A 12977-nucleotide genomic window follows, 5' to 3' on the forward strand; every position below is an offset into this window, starting at 1 on the left:
TGTGTGTGCGAGTGTGTGCACGTGGGCAATTTACCATTAGAAAAATGTGACAAGTTAAGAGGTAGGTAAGAGCTTTTACTGAGAGTTTAATTTGAGAGAGTAATTACCTAGGTGTGTCTTGGGGGTCAGAATAAGGTTGGGTCAACATGCTGAGTCTTCAGTATCTTCAGTTATACCAAGGGGGAGCCATTGTCCATAACAGTGACCCTCAGCCAAGATGTACTCAGACATGAGAACGAAGGATTTCTCTTCCGCTTTCCTACTTACTAAGGCAAGGAAGTGCATTAAGCTCAGGAAGAGAGTTGTTCAATAACAATGGGTGAATGAAAATGAGTTGATGACTGACTAGAAAAATCACTTAATTAAAACATGTCTTTTCACAAGCACTCCTCGTTAATCTTACTCTGTGTACACACAGGAAGTATGTGCCTGTATTTTCACAAGCGAGTATATTTAAAATCTAATTAGGACATGCTGACTTTTGCTGCAAATTTAAATAATGACCATAGCATTGAAGAGTTTCCATTTGTTCTTCTCAGGTCTCAGGGATACAGTGTAGGGGTGACTGTGGTCGCACGGAATGTAAGGGAAGGAAAATGTGCGGGCCTCTTCATTTGTTAGCGTGAGAAAAGAGAGGAAATGAACATTTGCTGTATACTCAGCATTTTGTTAGACTTTTTTATATTTATGAAGGTTTTATATTTTATACATGTTATCTCATTTAGTCCACACAACAACCAGCCTGATGAGGTGAGCGTCATTTCCATTTTACCCAATTCCAGCTGTCCCGGAGCTTATATGCTAGTGAGGGCAGACCAGAGAAGCAAATAAATATATATAATTAAATGTCTAGTGATTATAAAGACTATGAGGAAAAAACAAAGCAAGACGGGAGGGTAGAGAATGAGGAGGGGCACTCTTTTAGTTATAGGGAAAGTCTGACTGGTGCTATCAGACAGATGTCAGGATGGAGTGGAAGAAAACTCTGGAGATACCTGGGGAGGAATGTTCCAGGCAGAGAGAAAAAGTTCAAGTGTGCTGAAGCAGAGGAGTGTTTGAGGAACAAGAAGTCCAGAGACACTGGAGCAGGGGAAGCCAGGAGGAGAGGTGAACCTGGGTCCATCTGCCTCCAAATTTGTCTCTGATGTTCCATTTACATCATGAAATGGGGGACATGAAACAACTAGAGAGTGACACAGGAAGTCAAGAACAACACTAGATCTTACAGGAGAAACTGTTCAATATTGTAGAAAATCAGGATGGACAACAAGTTGCTTTGTTGAGGGCAGGAGGACATGGGCTCTTGGGTTTAGGATCTAGGAGAAAGGTCATCGTGGATTTGCACATTCAGCTGCAAAGAACCGTGATGTGGGAATGTTAACAGTCACACATATTGAACGTCATGTGCCAGAAACTGCCCTGTGAAGCTTCTCTATATTGAATAATTTGTTCCTTATAATAACCTCATTGTACCCATTTTAGAGATGAGCAAACTAAGGCACAGAGATACTAAGGAATTTGCACAATGCCCTTGAGTTGAGGTTTGAAATCAGGCTGCCTGGCCCTATATTCTGCACTCTTAAAAAATGGAGGGACTAGAAGAAAATGTGGGGCATTTTTTCTTTTATTCTTCTTTTTTCTTGTTTTCACTCATCACTTTCCTGAAATATGGAGCAGAGGTTGACAGATGGGCTGTTAGGAGGAAAATTTTACTCTGATCCCTGTGAAGAATATAAAAGAAAATTTGGGAGGAAAGATTGGGAGGGTGGTGAAGATACATATTTAGTCAAAGTACTTTCTCATTCTAGTTTCCCTCTGGCAGGGGTGAAAATATGATTAACCAGTGAGGTGCAGTACCGTACGCATAGTGGGTCCTCATTAAAGAGCTTATTAAATCTGCTTTGAAGTGTTCATTATATGAGACTAAGTCAAGAGGCCAGTTACCAAAATGTGGGAGAATTTGAAGATTATAATGCATTCCACGGGTGCGCCAGGGCGAAAAGGAGCCACGAGAGGATATCTTTTTGTTCGTGCCTTTTGTGTTTTTCGCCAAGCGAGACTTTTAGGCTGGTTTCAGTGGCAATTTGGCTGCTGAAATATGCCAGAAGCGTCAGAACAAGTAGTTTCAGATGGGATTTGTCAAGGTCTGTAGAGATAGATACATCCATGAGATAAACAGACCAACCACCACCTATCTACGAATTCTGCAAATAAAACTGTTCATCAAAACGTGTCACTGATTTGAAACAGACACGGCATTAGAAAAAGTTTCCCAAAGCTGCTGGGCTCTGAACACCTGGGTAGGGGTTAAAAAGACAGATTACTGGACTGGCAACACCATGCCTGTGGACACTGTCTTTCCCCGGCAAGGCTGGGAAAACTGTACCCTGAAAAGATCCCCAGGTGATTTAGATGAATTTGGAATGATGACTTTAATAACTTTTACCTGTGCTGGCAGTGCTCCACACCAGCATATATTGGAATCACCTGCAGGGCTTGTTAAGCTCCTCCCCCACATGGGCCCCGCCTTCCCATGGCCCTGCCTTCCCCGTGGACCCCGGTCCGCATGTCCTTCCGCCGGCCCGTTCTTCCCCTGGGCCCCACCTTCCGGTGTTTCTAAATGAACGGACCTGAGGCATGGTTTGAAAATTTGCATTTCAAGCAAGTTCTTCCGTGCTAGAGTTGGTGCTGTTTTAGGCAATGTGCTTTGAGGACTTCTGGTTTATAAGGACATCAGAGTTAGGACACCGGAGGCTGCAGGACAGGTAAGCGACATTATCTTCCTTGAAGGTATGGAAAACTCTACCGTCCAGGATAGAATCATTGATTGCTTAAGAAAAATAATATAGTGAGTAAGGCGACGTTATTGCTCTAAGGTATATCTAATTAGTTTGGTTGTTTTTGGTTTTTGCGAGTTTGTGAATAATGGGCTAACCAAAAGCCTTTGATTGGGTTCTAGATTAAGAATTTTGAAAATAATTTAGTTTCATGGGATTAGAAAGAGTCAAGGTGGGAAGGTAATATTTTATTCAAGAATGAGCTCCGACTTAATGGCAGACCTATAAAAAGGAGATAAGCAGACATTTCTCAAGACAGGAAAAGAAATAGTGAGTTACCTCTGGGATTAGGTCTGGAAATTTCTTTTCCTTAACACTACTAAATGTCTTACAGCTGTGAATACTGTGGTAAATCACTCCGTTTACTTAGATCCCAAATTCTGCTGTGTAAGAAATGCTAAACTACTAGGAATAAATTGAGGAAGCTCTTCACGACAAAACCTGTGGTAGAGTCAAGAATGGGGAGGTAATTTGTGGGGCCCAGTGCAAAATGAAAACGCACCGCCCCTGTTCAGAAACTGTTAGGATTTCAAGACAGCAGTTCCAGCACATTAAAAAAGCCTGGGCCCTGTGTAGCTAAACAGGTCTCTGGCCCGTGAAGCCAGCTCTGGGTTAATCAAAGCGATTCAAAAGATCTGGAGTCACATTTGAATTCTGACCCTGACACTCTGTATCGTGATGAGCGACTTGCTTTTGCTGCTCAGTTTCTTGATATGCGCAGTTTGCTAACTAATCCTTCCTTTGAAAACTCAGGAAAAATAATCCATGAAAGCCTCTGGTTGTGCATAGCATAGGGCAGACAGCAATTAAAACAAAACAAAACAAAGCCTAGGACAAAAGCATTGGCAGGGCTGGAGAGCTGACTGCTCTCCCCACTGTCTTTGGGTCATTTCTTACTGCCTTCTAAAGCCAACTTGTTGAAGAGATATTTGTTGATTGCTTATAAAGTGCGATGCAGTGTCCTAGGGGCTGGGCTCACCCTGTCCTTGTGTAGGTCACAATCTAGTGAGAGATGCAGCCAACATCTGTGAGACACAAAATGCGGGGAAAGGAAATCACTGGCACGAGGTATATGATTTTGGAGCAAGGCAAGGAAAGTTTCCCAGAAGAGGGACTTAAATTGCTACCGACCTCACGTAGAGGAAAGTTCAGTTTGGGTAGCAGCATTCTAGGTGGAGAGGACAGCCTTTTAAGCAGGAGGGCCTGCAACGTGTTTGAGGGACTAAGAGGAGTCCAGTAGGCTACAGCCAGAGAATGGGGTAAAGAGTGCCAGGATCTTGGGGGGATCTTGGGGCCAGATCTGTAGCCCTTTGTGGGTCAGCGGAAGAAGTCTAGGTTTTATTCTAAGTGCGAAGGGAGACCACTGAGAAAGAGTTCTGAGCAGGGAAATGATGTGAGAGGACAGCTTTTGCTAAATCTGGTTTTGGATGGTTTGTAGAGAATAGTTCAGAGGGACATAGGAGTAAGTCAGAGGCTGTTTTGGGAAAACATGGTAAGAAATGCTCTGGGGCACCTGGGTGGTATAGTCTGTTAAGCATTGTTGGCTCAGGTCATGATCTCAGGGTCCTGGGATGGAGCCTGGCATCGGCCTCCCTGCTCAGTGGGTGGTGTGCTTGTCTCTCTCCTTCTGCCACTCCTCTGGTGCTTTCGCTCTCTCTCTCTCTCTCAAATCTTAAAAAAAAAAAAGTGCTCATGGCCTGGACCAGGTTGGTGGCAATAGTGATGGGAAGAAAGGGACTTTCTATTTTGGTGGTGGAAGCAATAGGGTCTGCAGCTGGGATGCATGATAGCCGTGGTATCTCTATGAACATTGGTGACAAGTCCGGGGAGAGACCAGAGTTAGAGATCCCTTAGATGTTCCCAGTTTATGGATTGTATTAAAGGCCTGGGAAAGAAAGGTTGTTAATTAAGATGGCTGTGCCCAGAGCTAGGAGGGGGCTTAGGAAAAGCCCCTGTGGGCTTATTTAGTAGAAGGGCTATTGAGGGAAACAAAGAACTAGAGATGCACACAGGTAATTATGTCCCAGCGGCCTGGAGAGGAGTGTCCTTCAGGAGGAAAGTGACTAAGAGGGTTGAATAGCAAGAAAAAGGACACTTAACATTCTCCTGTCCTCCGCAGTTCAGATTCGTGGTGTATTTGCTCAGAGCCGTTTCATTGCAGGAACCAAAGCTAGATGGGAGTGGGCTGAGGAGTGAGGTGAAGCGGTGGAGATGGCGTGTGTACTCGGTGTTCTGAGAAGTTGAATGTACCAGGGCAGAAAAATAGTCTGGACCCCTGGGGGGCATATGCGGTCACGGTGCTTCCTTTTTGTCTTTGAAGACGAACAGTACCACAGCGTGTTTGTGCCCTGATGGGAATGATCCCATACAGGGAGTGGGGATGCTCATGGAGGAGGAGGGACACCTGTAAAACAGGGGACGGACTCTGAGGAGAGGTCGCCAGGGTAAACCTGTCACCGTCCATAACACTGGAAGTAACTGTGCCCTCCCTGCCTTATGGCACGGCTTATATTTGCATTATTTAACCGGTCTTGAATACTTCCTTTCTCGCCCTGCCTTACCCAAGGGGAGGAGAATGTAAAGTACCATCTGTAGGAGTTTACTGCAGTTTTGTCAAGCAGGATAAAATGAGTTTGAACCCAGATCTTAAGACTTGGTAGATGGTTTGCCATAAGGTGCAAAATGACTGTTCCTCGAAAAGGATAAGGATATCCTTGATAAGGATAAGGTTAAGCAAATCAAGACTGAGGGCTGCTGACGCAGAGTGGAAAACAGTGCAGAAGTCTCCTTTCACAGAACATTGTGTGTGGAACCGTCTGTAAGCAGCCGTGTGACTTGCCACGTTGGTAGTCTCTAAGACCTCCTCAAGAGCGCGGGGGACTTCAGCTCTGGACGGGAGGTAAAGAGCAGACCTGGGAAGTTGGAAAACTGTCCGGCTGTGCCCTGTGCGGTAGGGAGCGGTCAGGGTCTGGAAGGCCAGCCGGTCGGATTCCATTCAGCCCCTTCTGGCAGCTTGTCCCAGGTGAGGTGGAAACGTGACCAGATTTGGAGGGAAAGCAGATGAAGGAAGTAGGTTAGTTACGGGAAGGCGTGGTTGATACTTGAATAATTCTAGCCTTTTAAGAAAATTGCACTTTTATGGGTTATGAAATTGGGGGCCGAGGCTAAGTTTAGGAAGAAATAAACTGTCAGATCTAGCAGAGAAACATTGTAAAGTGGATTAGGTGAAACTGTGCCCTTTCTAGAACGTTAATATCCTGAATCATCCTTCTGGGTTTCTTCCGAGTGTGACGTTTCATAGCCCGACAAAGGTATATTGTATGTTGTCTTCTGTTTCTAGGAAAACATAATGTTTTCTGTCTATGGAATTTTAGTAAGGAGCATAAATACTGAAAGAAAGCAAACTTAACCTAGTTTCGTGGTGCCAGGCCTTACTTTGGGGAACCTTTTCTGTAGAGAATGGTGACCCTAAGTCAAGAAAACCAAGGTATGGTTACTTGGAAAATGCCTGATTTCTTCATCGTTTAGGTGGAGGGTTTGCATCTCCTGGATTCTGGTCACATTTCCAGATAGTCTCAAAAGGACACCACTCCTAAGCAAAAGTGGCAAATTTGGATCAGTTCTTAAAGGGCACTTGATAAATAATGGCTATTTAAGGACTTTTTATTTTCCTGGCCATTCTGAATCTTTGCTCTTTAGGGCTAATGTTTTCAGAGTTACCTGTCAGAGTGAAACTGCTACAAACCCTTAGAAGTGATTTTAATGTTCATGAAAGCAAGTTGCTCACAGGGAAACAGTCTCCTCCTGGATCTCTGCGCGGTGAACAAGCCATGGCAGACTGAGACAAAAACGCTTGAAACTGAGCAGACGGAAGAACCGCTGTATGGGGCTCAGCACGGAATGCATCTGCGTTGACTGGACTGAGATTTCAACAGCAGGTTTTGCATTATCCATAGTCCCTCTTAAGGTGGTAATATTGCCTAGGGGAGCGCTTTAGAGGTCCTCGTCTTACTGGGGATGTGTGGTGAGCTGAGAAAGGTTTGAAAATTCTTAAATCTCCAGTGAACACAAAGGTCTGTGAGTTGCTGTAATCAACAGTGTCTTGAAGGTTTCCAGATACTGGGAAGCAGCTATCTGTGTGTCTTAATTATCAGCTGAATAATTTCCCAAAGCTAACTGTTTCTAAGAAACCAAGCATAGCAGTATGACATGAGTTCAGCCAAATGTGTCTCGTTTAGAGTCCCTTTTTAATTTCCGTGGTGATGGAAATGTTTTTGGCTCCTTTAGAAGTCTTTGGAGGAATGCTACTAGAAAAAGCTGACCAATCCCCTTGTCTGTGGAGAGTGAGGGGACAGTGATTTTCAAACTCTGGTGAAACCCTAGGTTTTCATAGACTGTATAGTGGGAATCCTTGGGAAACTGGGCCTGTGGACAAGGAGTCCAACCCTTTGTCACTTGGTTAGTAGTGAACAGAGCTTGAGGGATCTCAAAGGCAGAAGAGTCCCCTGGGTCAAGTGGTGGAAAACTGTTGTCTTCAGTAATGCATTGCCCATGATACAGCATGCTGTCAGTCACACAAGGCCTTGCTTGCCGTGTCTGCTTATAACTGTGTCGATGGTCTGTCTGTCCCATTGTCCTTCTGCACTGATGCTAGGGCTTTTCCTGTTTCCCCTTCGGTATGTTACAATAGTCCTGATTCCTTCATAAGTTGGTGGTTGTGTTATCCTAGCTCTGTGGTACTTGATCCATTTATGACTCCCTTCAGAGTATATTCGACACATTTGCTCTAAACGTTCTACTGAAAGAAGGGAGGAGTTTATATAAGACGAACTTGGTAACAAGCAGGAGGCTCTTTTTTTCTTCTTCTTGACATGTACAAGGGGACGCACAGTTTCCCAAAGCCCAGAGCGGCAGGGATCGCGCTACTGATGCAGAAACTACAAAATCAAAAGGCAGGGAGAGAGGCCTTTCAGGGAGTAACTCTGCACCAGTCACCCATACTTGGCCCAGGTCAACCTGGGGAGTTTCACAGGGCAACTGGCTACTTTGCGGGTAGGGGCTGTCACATAGAACTTACAACAAGCAGCTAGAAGAAGGAAACTGCTCCAGGGCTCTCAGGAATCGAGGGCAGTCCTGGGGCCTGGGTGGACGGATGTATCAGAAATGCACCGAAGAGGTTTCCTGTTCAGCAGTCGGTTGGTGAGCGGGGGAAAAGGGTCCAGGAGGCAGTTGAAGGGAGCAAAGATGGGGTCCTAAAGGCAAGTCTCTGAAGGCTGGATCAGAAGAAATGCATGCTGTATCCTGGACCCCAGATTGGGGAGGTGGTGGGTGGGGGTGGGCGGAACAGCCCTACAGTAGCCATCACAGCCACAGGAAAGCGTATGGCCACTAGGTCAGAGGGCTCCTTCCAGCCTGGATGGGAAGGCACAGTCTCACAGAAGTCATTGATGCCTGGGTGGGAGAAGGCACAGAGATCCTTGTATCAGCAGTGGTCCTTTTTGGCAAAGTGTGAGCAGACAGGGTGGTTGGATTTGTCTTCCATAACTTGGGGGCCATCCTTGGGCAGCAGATATATATATTTTTTATTAACATATAATGTATTAATTGCCCCAGGGGTATAGGTCTGTGAATCATCAGTCTTACACAGTTCACAGCACTCACCATAGCACATACCCTCCCCAAAGTCCATCACCCAGCCACCCGATCCCTGCCCCCTCACCTCCCAGCAACCCTCAGTCTCCTGAGATGAAGAGCCTTTTATGGTTTGTCTCCCTCCTGATCCCATCTTGTTTCATTTTTTTCCCCTTCCTTCCCCCTTTCCACCCAACCCCCTTCCCCCCACCCTGCCCCTCAAATTCCTCATATCAGAGAGATCATATGATAATTATCTTTCTCAGCCTGACTTTTATTTCACTCAGCATAATACCCTCTAGTTCCATCATAGCATTGGAAATGGCAAGATTTTGGGTTTTTATTGATGGGGGCAGCAGGTATTTTTGATAAGAAACCAACTTTCGAGTCTTGGAGGATTTCTCTGCTCTTTGTGAAAGCCTCCCCTGAAAGGACCCCCATGGCCTGGTCCTGGAAAAGGAGGTTCAGTATTGGCTGCCCGCCAACCACGGCCATATGGCCACCCCTGGACCTCCCTGAATGGGGCCTCTGCCCCAGGGAGGAGTGGGAGACTCAGCAGTGGTGGAACGGTTGGTCCCCTTGATCCTGGAGGACCTCCATGAAGAGTGTCTGCATCCATTTCTGTCCGGCTCCTTCCACTCAGCCTGGCGTGGGCGAGGTTCACTGAGGCTGTCTGCAGCAGGAGTTCATTCATCTTCATGGCTATGTAGTATCCCACTGCCTGCACACACTGAACCTTATGTATCCATTCTCCGGAGGGTGGGCATGTGGGTGGATTCCAGTTTGGGGCTGACTTGGGGTCACCAGGCTTTCCGCTGGCCATGGGGGAAGGGCCCAGAAGGCTGGGTGGTCCCATGGGCCTCCCAGCCTCGTTTCCAGTCTCTTCCCACTCTGGTGCCAGGGGCTGCTGCTGATTCTCCATCTTTCCTTTCAGCATTGTGGTGGTGGCAATGGCCGCAGCGGGATTTGGAGGGCAGTAATAGGAAGCTCTTTGAAAGGGGAAAGTGGTCCATAGTGAATATGTTTGCAGCATTTTGTCCTCCGTGTTTTCCTTTGGTCTCGTTTCATCTCTCCTTTGCCTGTCCCCTCCCCACGGGGCTTTGCACCCACATCACCCACCCCGAGATGTCTCCGATCCCTACTCTTCTCCTCATGAAGAGTAATGGGAGTGAAAGAGAGCAGCTCATGTTTCGAAGATTTTCAGCATGGAAACAATGAGCATTTTTATTTAAAACAAGCTGTAGTAGAGCATTTTACATGTCAAATACATAACCAGTTGGTCTGTGATTGGTTGACTAACTAGTACCTTCATGATTGGACAGAGTAGTTTTGCATTTCATTGAATTGGTGAAGCTTTAATGTTCAGAATGTCAGAATTAGACCCAATTTTTGCATCTGAACTCTTGTCTAGGACCATTGTTGTCCTTAGGACTTACAGAACAGAAATGATCAAACTTTTATTATGGGAAGGACATAAGCCAAACTCTGTATATTGGAACTTCTTAATAGTATATTTTAATTTAACTTTTTAATTAAAAAAATTAATTTAATAATTTTAAATTAACTTTTTAATAGTAATTTTAATTTTTTTGTTGGTAAATGGTAACATTTAATGTTATATATGTATATCTTACGTTTTTAATATATATCTTACATTTTTATGGTTTTTTTAAGTATATAGTTTTTTTTATAGTTAATGGCATTAACTATATTCACATGATACCAGAACCTTTAGGAAACATCTTATGTCCTATATTTCTTTTTCTTTTTCTTTTTTTTTTTTTTAAGATTTTATTTATTTATTTGACAGAGACACAGTGAGAGAGGGAACACAAGCAGGCTTCCCATGAAGCAGGGAACCCCATGCGGAACTTGATCCCAGGACACTGGGATCATGACTTGAGCCGAAGGCAGATGTTTAACAACTGAGCCACCCAGGCACCCATGTCCTGGATTTCTGGTTACAAATCTTTTGTGAATGTTTTCTCTTTTGCTATTACTTATTTATAACAATCTAAGCACATTCAGATTTGTAGCCAAAAGAAATTAACTGGTTTGATACCTTTTTTCCCCCTTCAGTTTGCTTAGAAATAAATTCTCTGAGAATTGAATTCCTCAGACCAAAAAGAAGCCAACCAGTTTGCAAACAAAAACACCACTAGAAAATATGATGTATTCTATATACCTTAACTTCTCAACCTTGAAACCTTGAACAGTCATTTGACTTCTGGGTCCTTGGGTGGGGAAATGCTCTTTAACAGAAGTCAGAACAAAGATCCACATCTTACTATCATTATGATTAAATCCTATCAAGAAGGCCTTTTGTTTATTAGTCCAGAAAGTTATTATGGAAGAAAAATTGCCCTAGGAAGTAGAGGGTGTGTAAGGATGAACAAAACCTTTAAAGTAAAACCCAGCATTATCCATTTTATGAGTGTTTTTCAGTTTTATTTTCCTTAGGTTTGCATCTGTGTGTTTTCAAAGATTTCCTCTCTAAGTTAATATCCTTGCAATGAAATGTTAATATTTTCTAGGTGCCTTATGGCTTTTAAAGTACTTATGCACACAAATGGCATTGTTAGAGCCTTTCAGGGATCCCTTTCAATCGGGGAGTAGAGTCCATTCTCTGTGGACTTTGATAGGTTGAGAGCTTTCACTTTCATTAGTGGAGAGTGATTAGTTCCTGTCCACTCTGGACCTTTTTTCCTTTCCAACACATGAATACCCTAGATACGGTTGGCTCGGGTGGTCGTGAGGGTCCCGCCAACACCTGGTGGTTGGGGCAGGTGTGAGACCTAAAGCCTAGGCAGAGGCTCCCTTTTTGGAAGGTGAGCGAACACGCTGGTGGCCACATGCCTTGCTCTCAACAGAAGCGAGTCTTGATGGGACTGTATCTGCTGAGAATCGCCGAGCTTCCAGCCTCCTCAGTCTAGAATTGCCTCGTTTCCTGTCTTTTCCGTGATGGCATACCTCCTGGCAGCACTTTTTTTTTCCTTTTTTAAGATTTTGAGAGAGAGCGAGAGGGCATGAGCACACAAGTGCGGGGGAGGGGCAGAAGGAGAAGAGAATCCCAAGGGGACTCCCAGCTGAGCACAGAGCCAGACTCGGGGCTAAATCCCGGGACTCTGGGATCATGACCTGACCCTAAGGCAAATGCTTAACTGACTGAGCCACCCAGGTTTCCCCAGTACTTGGTTCTTGTAGGTTCTTTATATACTAACTTAGATGAGGACACTGAGGTCTTGGGATTATATGACAGTACTTTGGAATATCAACAGATACGTGGTCACTATTTGAGTGCTCATGGGACAGACTCTGTGTAAGACTGTAGGTACATATCTTCCAACAAAAGTTATAGTCCCTGCTCCCCAAGAGCTTGGAACAGGGACCTCACAAAGGAAGATCTATAAATGGCCAAATGCTCAATGCCAATGCTCAATGTTCGGGAAATATAAATCCAGACCACAAAGAGGTACAGATACACACCAGATGGAGGGGCTAAAATTAAGATTGACAGTACCCGGAGTCATCAGGGAGGTAGAGCAATTGAAACTCCCATATGTTGTGAGGACATAAACCAGTATAGACACTACTGAACACTTTGGAAAACAGCTTGGCCATTTTGCATAAAATTAAACACTTACAGTATATCCGTGATATTCTCCCATGAAAATTTATCTCCACCCAAGCCCATGCTATGAATATTCATAGAAAAGATTAGTTGTAAGAGCCCCACTGGCCAAATGTTCATTAATAGGTGAATGGATGAATAAAGTGGAGTGTATCCATATAACGGAATGTGCAGCAGGGGAAGGATGAAGGGATATGTACAGCCGTATAGTGAGGCCTTAGAGATGTTGAATGAAAAAAATCAGATACAAGAGGATACATTGTATGTTTCCATGTGTATGAAAATACAGGCAAAACCAGTTTAGAGTGACAGATAAGTGATTACCTAGGACTGGGGGTGAATGTTCCATGATCTGGGAAAAGGACAAAATAAAGCCTCTGGACATAAGAAATACCGTATATCCTAGGGAGGTAGTTTCACAGGTGTATAATCGTATTAAAACTCCTTGAAACACTTAAATGGGGTGCAGTTTATTGTATTGTACTTCAATATCATTGACAAAAGTAAAGGTGGACACTGTCCTTAAAAGACTTTTTTTTTTTTTTTTTTTTAAATTTCCAGCATAACAGTATTCATTATTTTTGCACCACACCCCGTGCTCCATGCAATCTGTGCCCTCTATAATACCCACCACCTGGTACCCCAACCACCCACCCCCCCCCCCCCCGTCCCTTCAAAACCCTCAGATTGTTTTTCAGAGTCCATAGTCTCTCATGGTTCACCTCCGCTTCCAATTTCCCCCAACTCCCTTCTCCACTCTAAGTCCCCATGTCCTCCATGCTATTTGTTATGCTCCACAAATAAGTGAAACCATATGATAATTGACTCTCTCTGCTTGACTTATTTGACAGAGAGAGAGTGATCATAAATAGGCAGAG

At 44.4% G+C, this 12977-nt stretch overlaps 1 protein-coding gene and 1 pseudogene across 9 annotated transcripts in view; one reads left to right on the forward strand and one right to left on the reverse strand.

The window, feature by feature from the left end:
* Positions 1 to 12977, forward strand: part of TRPM3 (transient receptor potential cation channel subfamily M member 3) — a 785382-nt gene that overhangs the window by 18090 nt on the left and 754315 nt on the right. The gene's annotated exons all lie outside the window — the stretch shown is intronic.
* LOC116570776 lies at positions 8809 to 9655 on the reverse strand (annotated as a pseudogene).

The sequence above is a fragment of the Mustela erminea genome, chromosome 12 (assembly GCF_009829155.1).
Source record: "Mustela erminea isolate mMusErm1 chromosome 12, mMusErm1.Pri, whole genome shotgun sequence".
Taxonomy (NCBI): Eukaryota; Metazoa; Chordata; class Mammalia; order Carnivora; family Mustelidae; genus Mustela; species Mustela erminea.